Source organism: Tamandua tetradactyla, chromosome 17 (genome assembly GCF_023851605.1).
Source record: "Tamandua tetradactyla isolate mTamTet1 chromosome 17, mTamTet1.pri, whole genome shotgun sequence".
NCBI classification, from domain to species: domain Eukaryota; kingdom Metazoa; phylum Chordata; class Mammalia; order Pilosa; family Myrmecophagidae; genus Tamandua; species Tamandua tetradactyla.
Genome location: NC_135343.1, coordinates 27,447,948 through 27,460,694, shown reverse-complemented (window position 1 = coordinate 27,460,694; position 12,747 = coordinate 27,447,948). Strand labels below are relative to the sequence as shown.

The 12,747-nt window shown below is 38.8% G+C and overlaps 1 long non-coding RNA gene across 2 annotated transcripts in view; it reads right to left on the bottom strand.

Annotated features, from left to right (window-relative positions):
* Nucleotides 1–1,746: 1,746 nt before the first annotated feature.
* LOC143660831 (uncharacterized) overlaps nucleotides 1,747–12,747 on the bottom strand; it is a 62,207-nt gene continuing 51,206 nt past the window's right edge. For both annotated transcript variants that reach the window (XR_013164269.1, XR_013164268.1), the window contains exon 4: nucleotides 1,747–2,052. This is a non-coding gene — a long non-coding RNA (uncharacterized LOC143660831). The remainder of the gene's footprint in view (nucleotides 2,053–12,747) is intronic.

Sequence of the window (12,747 nt, the reverse complement as noted above, 5' to 3'; positions counted from 1 at the left end):
CACATCCCAGCTTTCAGACCTTCTGGGTATATACTGGGTAATAGAGTTTCCGCAGACCCAGCTTTATGCATTCAGATCTGCCAAGGACTCAGACATGCAAACAAATAAAAACCTTTCATTGACCAAATCCTCTCTCCTTAGAAAACATTAACTGTTTGTAAAGACTCTGCCCTTCTCAACTTTAACAGTTCCTGTAGAGTCCTTGGCCCCTTGTGCCTACCCCGACATTCAGATGGCTTCTCAGCAGTGGTGGTGAGGGGGTGGCAGAAAGGAAGCTCAGTCCAGTTGCCCACCCACATCACTGTTCTCAGTAATGGGGAAAGTATTATGTGCCCCATGTGTCTCAGGAGGCATCTTTTTGCCACGTACCTGGAGAGGCCAGCATGGCAAGGAAAAGAATCAGACCCCCCTTTCTTGGCACCAGGACCCCAGTATTGTGCAGTGGAAGACATTTTGCAGAATGGTCTTCTTTGGAGAAGAGCTTGTATCTCAAGCACTTCTGCATATCATAGATTTAGAAAATGACAACTAGAAACAGAAATAGCTAAAGCACTAGACATACAGTTAATGACATTCACCTGCTTGAAACAAAACATCTCTGTTCTTTCAACACTGAATTTTAAGTGCACATGCAGAGAGACTCATATTTTTCTGCAATGAGCATATCAATTAATGCAGATGATACAAGAAAGTGGCCCATGGGATGACACCACACAACAAACCCTAATGTAAACTGTGCACTATAGTCAACAGTATAATTACAATAATAGTCTTTCATCAATGGTAACAAAGCTACCACAATAATGCAAGATATTACTAACAGAGAAAAATTGTGTATGAGGGGATATTTGGGAACTCCGTAGTTTATGCATGATTTTTCTGTAAACCTATAACTTCTCTAATAAAAAATAGACAAGTTATAGAATTTTTTCAGTTTGATACCATTTTATGAAGTTTAAAAAACTTGCAAAGCAATGCCATGTATTTTAATGTATATATCCATATGTTGTAAATGTAGAAAATTGAAAAGACAGTAAAAAAAAAAAGTGCTAATAAATATGTAGAGCAACTGGGAATCTTACAAACAGCTGGTAGTTGTGAAAATTGGTACAAACACTTTGGAAAACTGGCAGTTTTCCTAAAATTGAATGTCTGCAGAGCTTATGACACAGCAATTTCACTTCTAGGTCCCTGCTCAACAGCAATGGCTACGTAGATGTGCGAGAACGCATGGACAGAAACATGCACAGCAGCACTGTGGACAGGAGCCCCAAACTGGAAACAATTCAGATCGTGGGGCAGAGGACAGGAGGAACAAATTGTGTGGTACAGTCATACTTAGAATGCGATACAAGAGCAATGCAACGGCGCAAATGAGAGTATGAATCTCACAGACAATGTAGAGCAAAGGAAACCAGCCACCAGAAAGCACCTACAGTAGGATGCCACCTACATAGAATTGGTTACCAGGCAGAGCCAGGGTAGGTGAGGCTGATGGCGCTGGTCATGTGGGTGCTGAAAACCTTTGTGGAGAAGGTAGTGGCTGAGAAGGGGTCCCGTAAGGGGCTTCTGGGGGAGCTGGCAATATCCTATTTCTTCATCTTGGTAGCAGTTACGTGGGGGTATTCATTTTGTGAAAATTCATTGAGCTGTAAACGTATGATCTGAATAGCATGCTGTACTTCAAAAAATTTTTACTTTAAAAACCACAACAGCAACAAACAAACCTCTGTGTGGACAGTGATACATTCCTGAACTTTTTATTCCAGTTTTACTCTCTTGTCCGGAGGAATCTGTGGGCTCTCAATGCAGATGAATCGGGAAATAATAAAACAGGTGCATTCTTGAGAACCTGTGATACTTTTGTCCATGCCATGTGTTTGAGAAACAAGGGGCTGGAAGTCAGCAAACCCGTATCTTCTTGGCTTTGCCAGCTATTAGCTCTGCAGTCTTCAACGTGGGATCATATTTTCTCTGGCCTTATGTTCGGTCAAATGGAGTTACGGATTGAATCGGATCCCTCCAAAAGAGCGTAAGTTCTAATTCTGGTTCCTGAGAATGTACATAAAAAAGAAAAAGTCATGAAAGATGGAATTAGGCAAGTTAAAATGAGGTCAGACTGGAGGAGGGTGGACCTTAATCCAATATGACTGACGGATTTATAAGGTGAGAGGAGACAGAGTGGAGAAGGCCTCGGATTGCCAGCAAGTCACCACCAGAAGCCAGGAGAAAGACACGGGACAGGTTCTTCCCTACAGAATTCAGAGAAAGCAGGACCCTGCCAACACCTGATCTCGGACTTCTGGCCTCCAGAACTTTAAGACAATGAAATTCTGTGGTTTGAAACCTCCCAGCTTGTGGTTCTTTCTTACAAAAGCTCTAGGAAACTAAGGCAAAAGGAGACCACAACGATGGCTTGTTGCGAAAATTTCACAAGAAGCATCCTTGAAAACATTTTGTAAACCTTAAGGAGCTAGAAGTTTGGTTTATTATGATCCAGCAAATGTGCAAGAGGTGATATTTGGGTCTCATATGGCTAATGCTGGGTGGGGACTGAGGCCTTTAGTAATGCATTCGAGTGATAGAGTGAGTCCGGGCAGGATCCTGAAATATGCATTCATGTTCTTCTGTGTAGATTGGAGTAGGGTTAGGTGAGAGAAGGAGAAGAGGATGTGGAAAGGAAAATATTTGGCTGTTAGGGAAAAGAGGATCTAGGGCTCATTTTAAAAAGTGAATTCTGCTGGCTTGGGTGAATAGTTTATTTCTGGATTACATGTGAAAGCACAACTTTCCTCTCACAATTCCCTTTAACTTTGCATTGTTTAAGTGAGAGATGTTAAAACACATACATATATATACATATTTCTCTATATTTCCTTTTAATATATTTTGGGCATGGTTTATATCATACTGCATATATAAATACAAATTCCACTTTTATGTGTTATATTTATATGTAGGTATTTTTTGGTGTTGTGATAAGCTGTCATAGACATCACTTTCAATGATTGCATATCCAACCTATTCCATTAATTTATTTACTCATTCCTCTATTTAATGGTTGTTGAAGTTGTTATTGTTGTTTTAAATAAATGGTGTAGCCACAACAAAATCAACCTGCCTGGATAGCTCATTTAAACAACCCAAACACATGGGACCCAGAATGGGAAACAGGGCTTGTAAATCTGTATAACCTCATATAAAGATATACCCCAGGGTATGTTGGGCAGATAATTAAAAAGTATTGGCACAGGGTGGGCGATAGTGGTGCAGTGGCAGAGTTCTCGCCATGTCAGAGACCTGGGTTTGATTCCCAGTGCCTGCCTGTTCTAGTTTGCTAGCTGCTGGAATGCAATATACCAGAAACGGAATGGCTTTTAACAAGGGGAATTTAATAAGTTGCAAGTTTACAGTTCTAAGGCCTAGAAAATGTCCCGATTAAAACAAGTCTAAAGAAATGTCCAATCAAAGGCATCTAGGGAAAGATACCTTGGTTCAAGAAGGCCGATGAAGTTCAGGGTTTCTCTCTCAAGTGAGAAGGCACGTGGCGAACACAGTCAGGGCTTCTCTCTCAGCTGGAAGGGCACATGGCGAACACGGTATCATCTGCTAGATTTCTCTCCTGGCTTCCTGTTTCATGAAGCTCCCTGGGAGGCATCTTCCTTCTTCATCTCCAAAGATCACTGGCTGAAGGACTCTCTGCTTTATAGTGTCACTCTCTCTGAATCTCTCTGAGTCTCCAAAATGTTTCCTCTTTTATAGGACTTCAGAAACTAATCAAAACCCACTCAAATGGGTGGAGACATGTTATCCCGTAATCCAGTTTAACGACCATTCTTAACTAAATCACATCAACCAGGGAGATGATCTCATTACAGTTTCAAATATACAATATTGAATAGAGATTATTCTACCTTTAAGAAATGAGATTTATATTAAAACATGGCTTTTCTTAGGGGGCATATACCCTTTCAAACCAGCACACTGCCCATGCATAAAAAAAAGCATTGGCACAGTCCCTTGAGGGACTTGAGAAAAAAATATGGAGCTATTAAGCTTTCCCACTTGGGAAACCCCCGAAATTCTCTCAAACATTAGGGACTTCCAAGTTAATAAGCCAAGCCCTTGATCTTAAGGCTTGCTCTTATGAAACTTATTTCTATAGCTGAGAAGATAAGACTGACTGTAATTATGCCTAAGAGTTACTTTTAGGAAACCTCTTTTGTTGCTCAGATATGGCCTCTCTCTGTCTCTAAACCCAACTCTGAAAGGAAATCACTACTTTCCCCACTACGTAGGATGTGACATCGAGGGGTGAAAGTCTCCCTGACAATGTGGGACATGACTCCCAGGGATGAGCCTGGCCCTGGCACCATAGGATCAACAACACCTTCCTGTTCAAATGGAGGAAAGGAAATGTTACAAAATGAGGTGCCAGTGGCTAAGACAGTTCAAATAGAGTCGAGAGGCTATTCCGGAGGCTACTTGTATACAAACTTCAGTTAGATATTGCTAATTGCCATGGTTTGTCAAACACCAAACAACCTCATTCTTTGTTAACCCTGAAGAACACCAAGGGCCCTATCTGAGATTCTACAAAAGTTTCACCCAGTAGATTACTTTCCAGAAGCCTATAACCTCCAAATGGCTACTAGGCCAGATAAGTCCTGAAACCCTGAGGAGAAGCTTCTCCAAGAACATCAACTAGTTCCATTCCCCTATCCCGTACTGTCAACACCCCTTTGCATCATGAAAAAGTTAGAATGGGCATAGCCCAGATATCCCTAAAGATTTGGAGAAGGATCAAAGGAAAAAGAGGAGTTATAATAGACAAGATAGGATTTAACAAATGAGTATAATTGCCGAGTCATTGTATTGATATTTCTCTTAGTCTCCATTGTTTTTCCTCCCATCCTCACCATTTTTGAAATGGTGAAACCCATCCCAAAATTTGAAATCTGTTCTATAACTGCTTCTTAAAATGTATTTTGAAACTTACTGCTTTTTTATATATATTTCATAATTTTAAAAATGTTAAATAAATAAACAAGGAAACAAACAGTGTAGCAGTGTAGATAGAACACAAAATTTTGAGACCTGTAGACTGGGTTTCCATCTCAGAACTGCTATTTCCTAGCTATATGACTTTGGGAAAGTGACTGAAACCATTTTGTGTGTGTGTATATGTGTATGTGTTGGGGTGGGGGAAGGTGATAGTTCTTAAACTGCATAGACTATGATGATTAAAGGAGATAACACTTATAAAAGGCCTATTAGAGTATCTGACATATAGTAGGCACTCCATATGATAAATATAAAATTTCCAGTCAACAGTAAAATTCCCAAGGGCAAGCAATAATTTATTATTTCCCACACCTAACCCAGTTCATGATATATAGGTTTCAGTACAGTATATATTTGCTAAACTGTTGACTGCTTCAATGAGATTTGCTGAAATTTGGGATTATCTTAAGTGGAATTACTACGTCAAAGGGGATAGACAGATAAAGCTCTCATGTTCTAGACTGGTCTTCTAAAAAGTTTGTACCAGTTTAAGAAGTTTTTATGCAATCAGAGAGTCTATTTGTGCATTAAAGCAGCTGGCTTCATCTGCCAATAGTCAAGACTGTTGTCCTAACCAGTGGGCTTGGCTGGGAGACCTGTGGGCACTGCTGGCCATTCTGGGCTGTGGGGATGGACTCATCACCCGGCCAGGGGTAAAAAGCAAAACAGATTCTGTCACTAGATGGGAGACACTGGGCTTGCCAGGGCAGCCAGGTGGGGATTGGGTGCCTATTTGAAGGACCTAATTGGGAGTGTGGTGGTTTGGTTTTGGTGGCTGCTCCTGATTGGGCTGTTCTTGTTTATGAGGATAAATATATTTGCCATTAATTATTATGATGATGATGATGATGATGATGATGATGTTGCATGGGCAGGCACCAGAGACTGAACCTAGGTCTCCGGCATGGCAGGCAAGAACTCTGCCTGCTGAGCCACTGTGGCCTACCCTGGCATTAATTATTTTTAAAAACTTTTCATGTTGAAATAATTTCAAGCATACAGGAGAGTTGGAAAAATTTTGTTACTGTTCTAGGTGTGATGTGACTTCTGAGTCTGTAGAAAATAATTGAGGTGATTATTTACTTTTTATTTTTTAGCGGAAACCAAGAGAGACAAAGGCATCAAGTGAACAAGTCTTGGTTCCTATATTAACAAGCACCTAGCACGCAGCTCTATCGACCTGATTCTGTGCTCCTTACCAGAAAATGATACAACCAGTGAGACGTAATCTCCACAGTATAAGAGGTGCTTAATAGATACAAATTATTGCACAATTAAGTTTAATGATTATGTCAAAGATTGAAGTTCAACTTATGCCTTCTAACAGGTAAAGTACCCATCTACTAGGGATAATAAAATGGCCGTAAAATTTAAAGGCAGCATGAGACAAAAAGCAGAATGCAAGTGTGAGGAGGCCTCCGTTTCCCCAAATTTGATAAAACTGAATTTGCGGTCTTGATTAGGAGAAACATTATTTGAACCTTGCATTTGCTTTGGCAGTAGGCCATATCATATTATAATCAGAAATGTTTAATATTCAAAATGTTATTTGTGCATTTATGTGCATATAAAGCTATTTTGCAAATAATCTATTTAAATTAGACAAAGAGTGAGATTTGGGTTGATTTTCTTGTATATAGTAGTCCAAAAGAAGGTGGAGAAAGTGTGACTGTTTGTGAGATCTGAATATGGGGGGGGAATCTAATGTTACTTCCTTTTTCTTTCTTTTTAAGACCTGAAACTTTTCAAAAGATAAAAGATTGCACATTCTCTATATAGTATAAGTAAATTCTTTAAAATCAGTTTCGATTAAGCCTGACTAAAGGGATCGCATCAATAGCACAGTTTATTCCTGTGCATTATGTGCATGTGAATATGCAAAAACATTTTAGTATATTGGATATTTATAAAAGATAGATGAGGTGCCCAATAAACCAGGAAAGACTATATTTTAAAAGAAGATAAAGAACTTTTCTTTGTAGAAAGGTGGTTTTGAACCACTCAGTTTTTCCTGCCCTTTCTTCAGTTTGCTTTCAACAGAGACTCATCATCTAAAATTCTTCAAAAAGGAGTAAAAAGCATAGCCATGTTTGAAATGAGACACCATGTATTCTTTTTTGGGGGTATATGCCAGCATTTTTTATTAATTTAAAAATTTTTTGAAAACATAACATACAAACATGAACTTTCTTACCATATGATCATTCCATTCTTGGTATATAATCAGTAACTCACAATATGATCACATAGTTGTATATTCATCACCATGATCATTTCTTAGACCATTGGCACCAATTCAGAAAAAGAAAAAAAACTCATTCATACCATATCCCTTACCCCTCTCTCTCATTGACTGCTAGTATTTCCATCTACCCGATATATTTTAGCCTTTGTTTCTCCTATTTTTTTCTATACCCTTTACTACTCCCTTTCATTGATCACTAGTATTTCAATCTACTAAATTTATTTTAACATTTGTTCCCCCTATTATTTACTTATTTTTAATCCGTACGTTTTACTCATCTGTCCATACTATAGATAAAAGGAGCATCAGACACAAGGTTTTCACAATCACACAGTCACATTGTGAAAGCTATATCATTAGACAATCATCTTCAAGAAACATGGCTACCGGAACACAGCTCTACATTTTCAGGCAGTTCCCTCCAGCCTCTCCAATTACCGTTAACTAAAAAGGTGATATCTATAAAATGCATAAGAATAATCTCCAGGATGACCTCTCAACTCTGTTTGAAATCTCTCAGCCATTGACACTTTATTTTGTCCCATTTCTCTCTTCCCCCTTTTGGTCGAGAAGGTTTTCTCAATCCCTTGATGCTGAGTCCCAGCTCATTCTAGGGCTTCTGACCCACGTTGCCTGGGAGGTTTATACCCTGACACCATCTATTCTTGGTACAAATAACATCAAGGAATTAAAGATGGATATGGATATTATAAGTCTGACATAGCAAGTGGAGAGAAATATTATGATGGACATGAAATATGTCAACAGAATCATGACAGTTAGTAGGGATTCACTCTTAGATACTTTTGACACTTTATTTTTCTATGTTAAACTAAATGTGGTTCGGCATCTCTACCTATCCAGGGCAACTGGAAATCAAGTCTCAGTCATTTTGCAGTGGTCGCTCCCTTTCCCTTTGAGATTAAACAAAAAATGATGTTTTATTAAACAAAAATATGCAAACATTTCCATTAAAATTACTCTGTGCCAGGCACTATTCAAGCATACTAATTTAAACATACTAATTTATCTTCTCACAATAACTTTACAAAATAGGTCATGTTATTTATCCATTTTTAAATAGAGAAACCTATGATACAGAGAGTAGCTTGTACCGTATCATCTGGCTGGTAAGGGACCAGGATTTGGACTCAAGTAGTCTGGTTTGGGAGTCTGTGTTTTCTTAACCTCTGTACTAACCGTATTTTAGGAAAATTGGAACAGGGCTATTGGTCCCTTCAATCCTAGGCACCATCCCTCTGTAGTGGAGTCCAAATTTATTGCTCCATGTTCTGACACCCAAAGTCACAAAATTGGTAGCCTAGGGTCAGATCTGACCTGCCTATAGATTTTGTTCAATAAGTGCAGTGTTTTTCAACACTCTGAATTAACTGCCAACGTTTAAGATGTAGAGATTTCATTTTAAAGGTCAAGATTTTCAGTTTTTGTTGAAAGATCAGAAGATCCAGGAACACTGCCAACGTCCCCAGTGAGCCATGATCGGAGGCTCAATGCTTTCTGCCCTTTTGCACAGGACTTTGTGCTCAGTTGCCCTCCTTGCTTTTATACTCAGGCTCTTTCTAGGTTACCTAGCATACTCAGGATAGGTGAGACTTGAAAAAACAAAGATCTCTTACCTTTCCTCTGGGGCAGTGAACCCTTGTCCTCCAGTACACGTAGCCTGTCTGCCTTCCCAGGAGGTAGAGGAAGACACCACTTGTTCCTTCCTGATGAGACACCCACCAAGACCCAATTTCTTGCCAGCATTGCTATAACTTTTTGCTTCTATGAAGTCTGATACTTGTTTGGGTTTTCCTGTCATCTTTCCAGGCATTGACGTTTGAAGCCTTGGCAATACCTTTGGCTCTTCCCTTGTCTTTGCCTTATAGATCAATCAGCGGCTAAATTCTACCGAATCTCTTATGCCCACAAACTCCTCTGAATTCCCCATGTCCACCTCCAAGCCATCACCTTAACCTAAGCACCCCCCTGCCCTTTTCCTGGACTGTTCTAATTTTTGGTCTCTTCACAGGTTTACTGGCTCCATTATCTTTTTCACCCTGTTTTCTATTTCCCATTTCTGATCCTTATCCCTAGTGCTCAAATGAATGCAACCTCTCTTTTTCCCAATACCTGCCCTGGGTTTTTCTACGTCTGTGTTATGCCATTCTCTCAGTCTAAAATTCCCTATCTCACCATTCCCTTTTCCAAATGTCTAAGTTCTACCTCTCTCTTCACAGTGCCAAATTTTACCTTCTCCATGAATCTTTGCATCATCCCAACTGGAAGTAATTTCTTCCACCTTTGAATTCCCACAACACTTTACATGTACCCCTTTTAAAGCACTTATCACTCTTACTCTGTGTTTACAAATAGCTTCTTCCCTACTAGACAGTATATCTTTGGTAAGTAGCATCCAATTCTGCGTCATTTTTGCATGGCCACAATTCCTGGCAAGTATTTTTGGAAGGTTCTTAATATTTATTGAAGAAAAGAAAAAAAGAAAACAGGTCAAAGACTTCTACAGACACAATAAAAAATTATCTAGTGATAGGAAATTTCTTCTATTTTTGTTACTGGTTCCTGTACTCCATAATGTAGAAGGACTGGGATAACATTTCTAAATCTACACTATTCCACTTAAGAATAATATGACAAAACTATAATTTCTACATTGATATTTCATTTTTCATTATTTTATGACATTCACCCATGAGCTAACTTTACAGTCACTGCCAACTTCCACAATATCCTGTAAACTAAATGAACTATTGAAGCACATCACCTTCAAGTATATGAGTGGCTGAGAGAAGATCCAAAGTTGAGAGAGAAGATCCAAAACTTATGCCAAGGGTGGACTGTGCTTCCTTAGATGCCACCTAATTTCGTTGATTGCATTAGGCATGTGAGCTGAGTTTTTGGATACGCTGTGGCTTTGGGGTAACCTTACACTTAGTTTAACTCTGTGGTGTGAATGGGGTAGGTGGCCCTGGGGCAGTCTGGTGATGTGGATGCTGCTCCAGATGTCACTTCATAGACTGAGACCAGGTCCTGGCCTGGCCACTTACCAGTGAAGGAGCTAGAAAAGTTCATTGGTTCTCTTCACCTTTAAATGAAGAAGATTGTGCTTCATCTCTAAAGTCCTCTTCCATTTTCAACATCTGTGAATCAGTCTATTAAATTATAATTTTGGTACATAGAAACAGCACCTGTCCCCAGACACTGGTGATGAGAGCAATCTGAAGACGAATGGAAACTCTGGAGACTATTTTTAAATGGCACTTGATAGATCCCTGAAATTTTGCACACTGACATAGTGAGACAGCTTCATACATTGCTATATATTAGCATTTCTCTTGCAGTCCCCAGAATTCTTCCCAGAAGATACTGAGGTAGTCATCAGCCATACTCTTAAGTGTATAAATGTGCCACCAAGTTCCTTTTTCTCTGTCTACTCCTACCCCATGAACAACACATGGGAGTTAAACTTTTGATACTCTTTCTTCTAATAGTCACAACCAAATGGATGCTTCTGAATATTTTACATTGTCTATTAAGCTATCGATAAGTAGTAAAATATGACAAGATGCATATTGGATGATAAAATTAATATTCTTGGTTATTTGATTATTTAGAGAGAGAAATAAATAATGAGCTTGAGTTAAAAGGTCATCTCAGCAGGAAAGATAAATGTCATCTCAGTTTACACACAGCAATAAATTCTATATGAAAATGGTTTCTGTGAGAAATATGGCTAGTTAGAACTGTCTTGTTTTTGTTGTTGTCGTGTAATATATATAGCTAAAACTTTTCTTGATAATTTATTTTGAAATATGTAAAACCCAGCCTGGCCTTTTTAGAGAATTGCCTGATAAAATTGCAGAAATAAATAATTGTATTGGGAGATGGAAAGTAAAAGAGGCAATTGAATAAGATAAAAAGCATGATGAGGCAGAGCAACTGAGGAAGGTTGTTTTCAGTGGGTGGACTTGCAGAAAGAATACTTTAACAATTTCTATTTTGATTACTTGAAATAAAAATGGCACATTCAAAGATGTATAAAGCACAAATTGTAATCCTTTGAAAAAGAAGACAAAGAATGGTTATAATTAATTATCATTATATTTAGGACATTTTCCAAATTTGGAAATCATGCAAACATTCCTTTAGACAGTTTCAAAAATTAGAATGTATGTCAAGTATCAGTCAGCTTGTGTTCAAGTGCTAAGTGGTACAGAAATAGTGTAGAAAAGCAAAATGACACCACGATAATTAAAGAGAGGGAATTTCTCAAAAAAATACTCATTATCAAATAAAAGCCTTAAAAACATGTGTACACTTTCATGTAGAAACTTCACAGCCAAGAACACACCCTAAGGAAATGCTCATAGATATGAAATGTGCCTTTTAGCGCAGGAAGCAGAGGCAGAAAGATAGCGACCATTCCTTCTTGCACTGTGGAAAATCTTCCAACCTCCCTTCCTGTTCTTTTTTCTCACCTGTTTTTTTTTGCAAGGCAGGCACCCGGAATCAAACCCGGTCACTGGCATGGCAGGCGAGAACTTCGCCCATTGATCCACCCCGCCCTCTCACCTCTTTCTTTTGAACCCTCAAGTTCTCAAGCTAACTCAGTCAATATAGTTCCCTACGTCGCAAAGCCATTTGGACTCAGCTCTCCTAAACGGTTTATGGTTTTTATAACTTCTTCCTTTTCTTCACTAATAAATCCACAGAATTTCTAAAAAAGATTTTGGTTGGTTGGTTGGTTCTTTACAACGGCAGCTTCAGCAACAGTTCCGGGGACTGCAGAGAGGAGTGCGTGCTAGGATTTGTTAAGAGATGAACTATAAATCATATGTCTGAAGTCAGTGGTTACCGCTAGTATTTTTCATGGAATCAGATCATATTTGTTCCCTGTGCTGGTAGTAGCAAATGCCACTCCCATACTGGCACGGCGAATAACATGTACTTAAAAGTAGAAAAGGGCATCAAACACTTTAAAATCATTTGTTAATATTCTTCTGTTTTTTGTTTCTTTGTTTTTGCAAGGACCGTAATGACTTAATTATGTGTGGTTATGTTTTCTCTTAACTTTTCAAAGCACTTTCACCTCACCTTTCCTTGTAACTTTATAACCTGGTAGAAATGGTAGGCGAGGTTCTATTGCTCCCATTTGAGAAATGACGAAACTGAGACAAGAAGAGTTGATTGCAGAGCAATTGTAGACATTAGGATGACGGGCTCCGAGCTAGACAAACATTTGGTCCTCTAGATCACCAGCAGAATCCCCATGGAAGCCAGTAAATTATCACTATAGATGGTAGGTGGAATTTGAAACCATTCCCAGAAAGTCAACCTGGGCTTGGAGTTTTGAAGTTCCATTAAAAAAAAAAATTGTATCTGCTGTTTGTCCTTGAAAGAGTAGCGAGTTTTATATG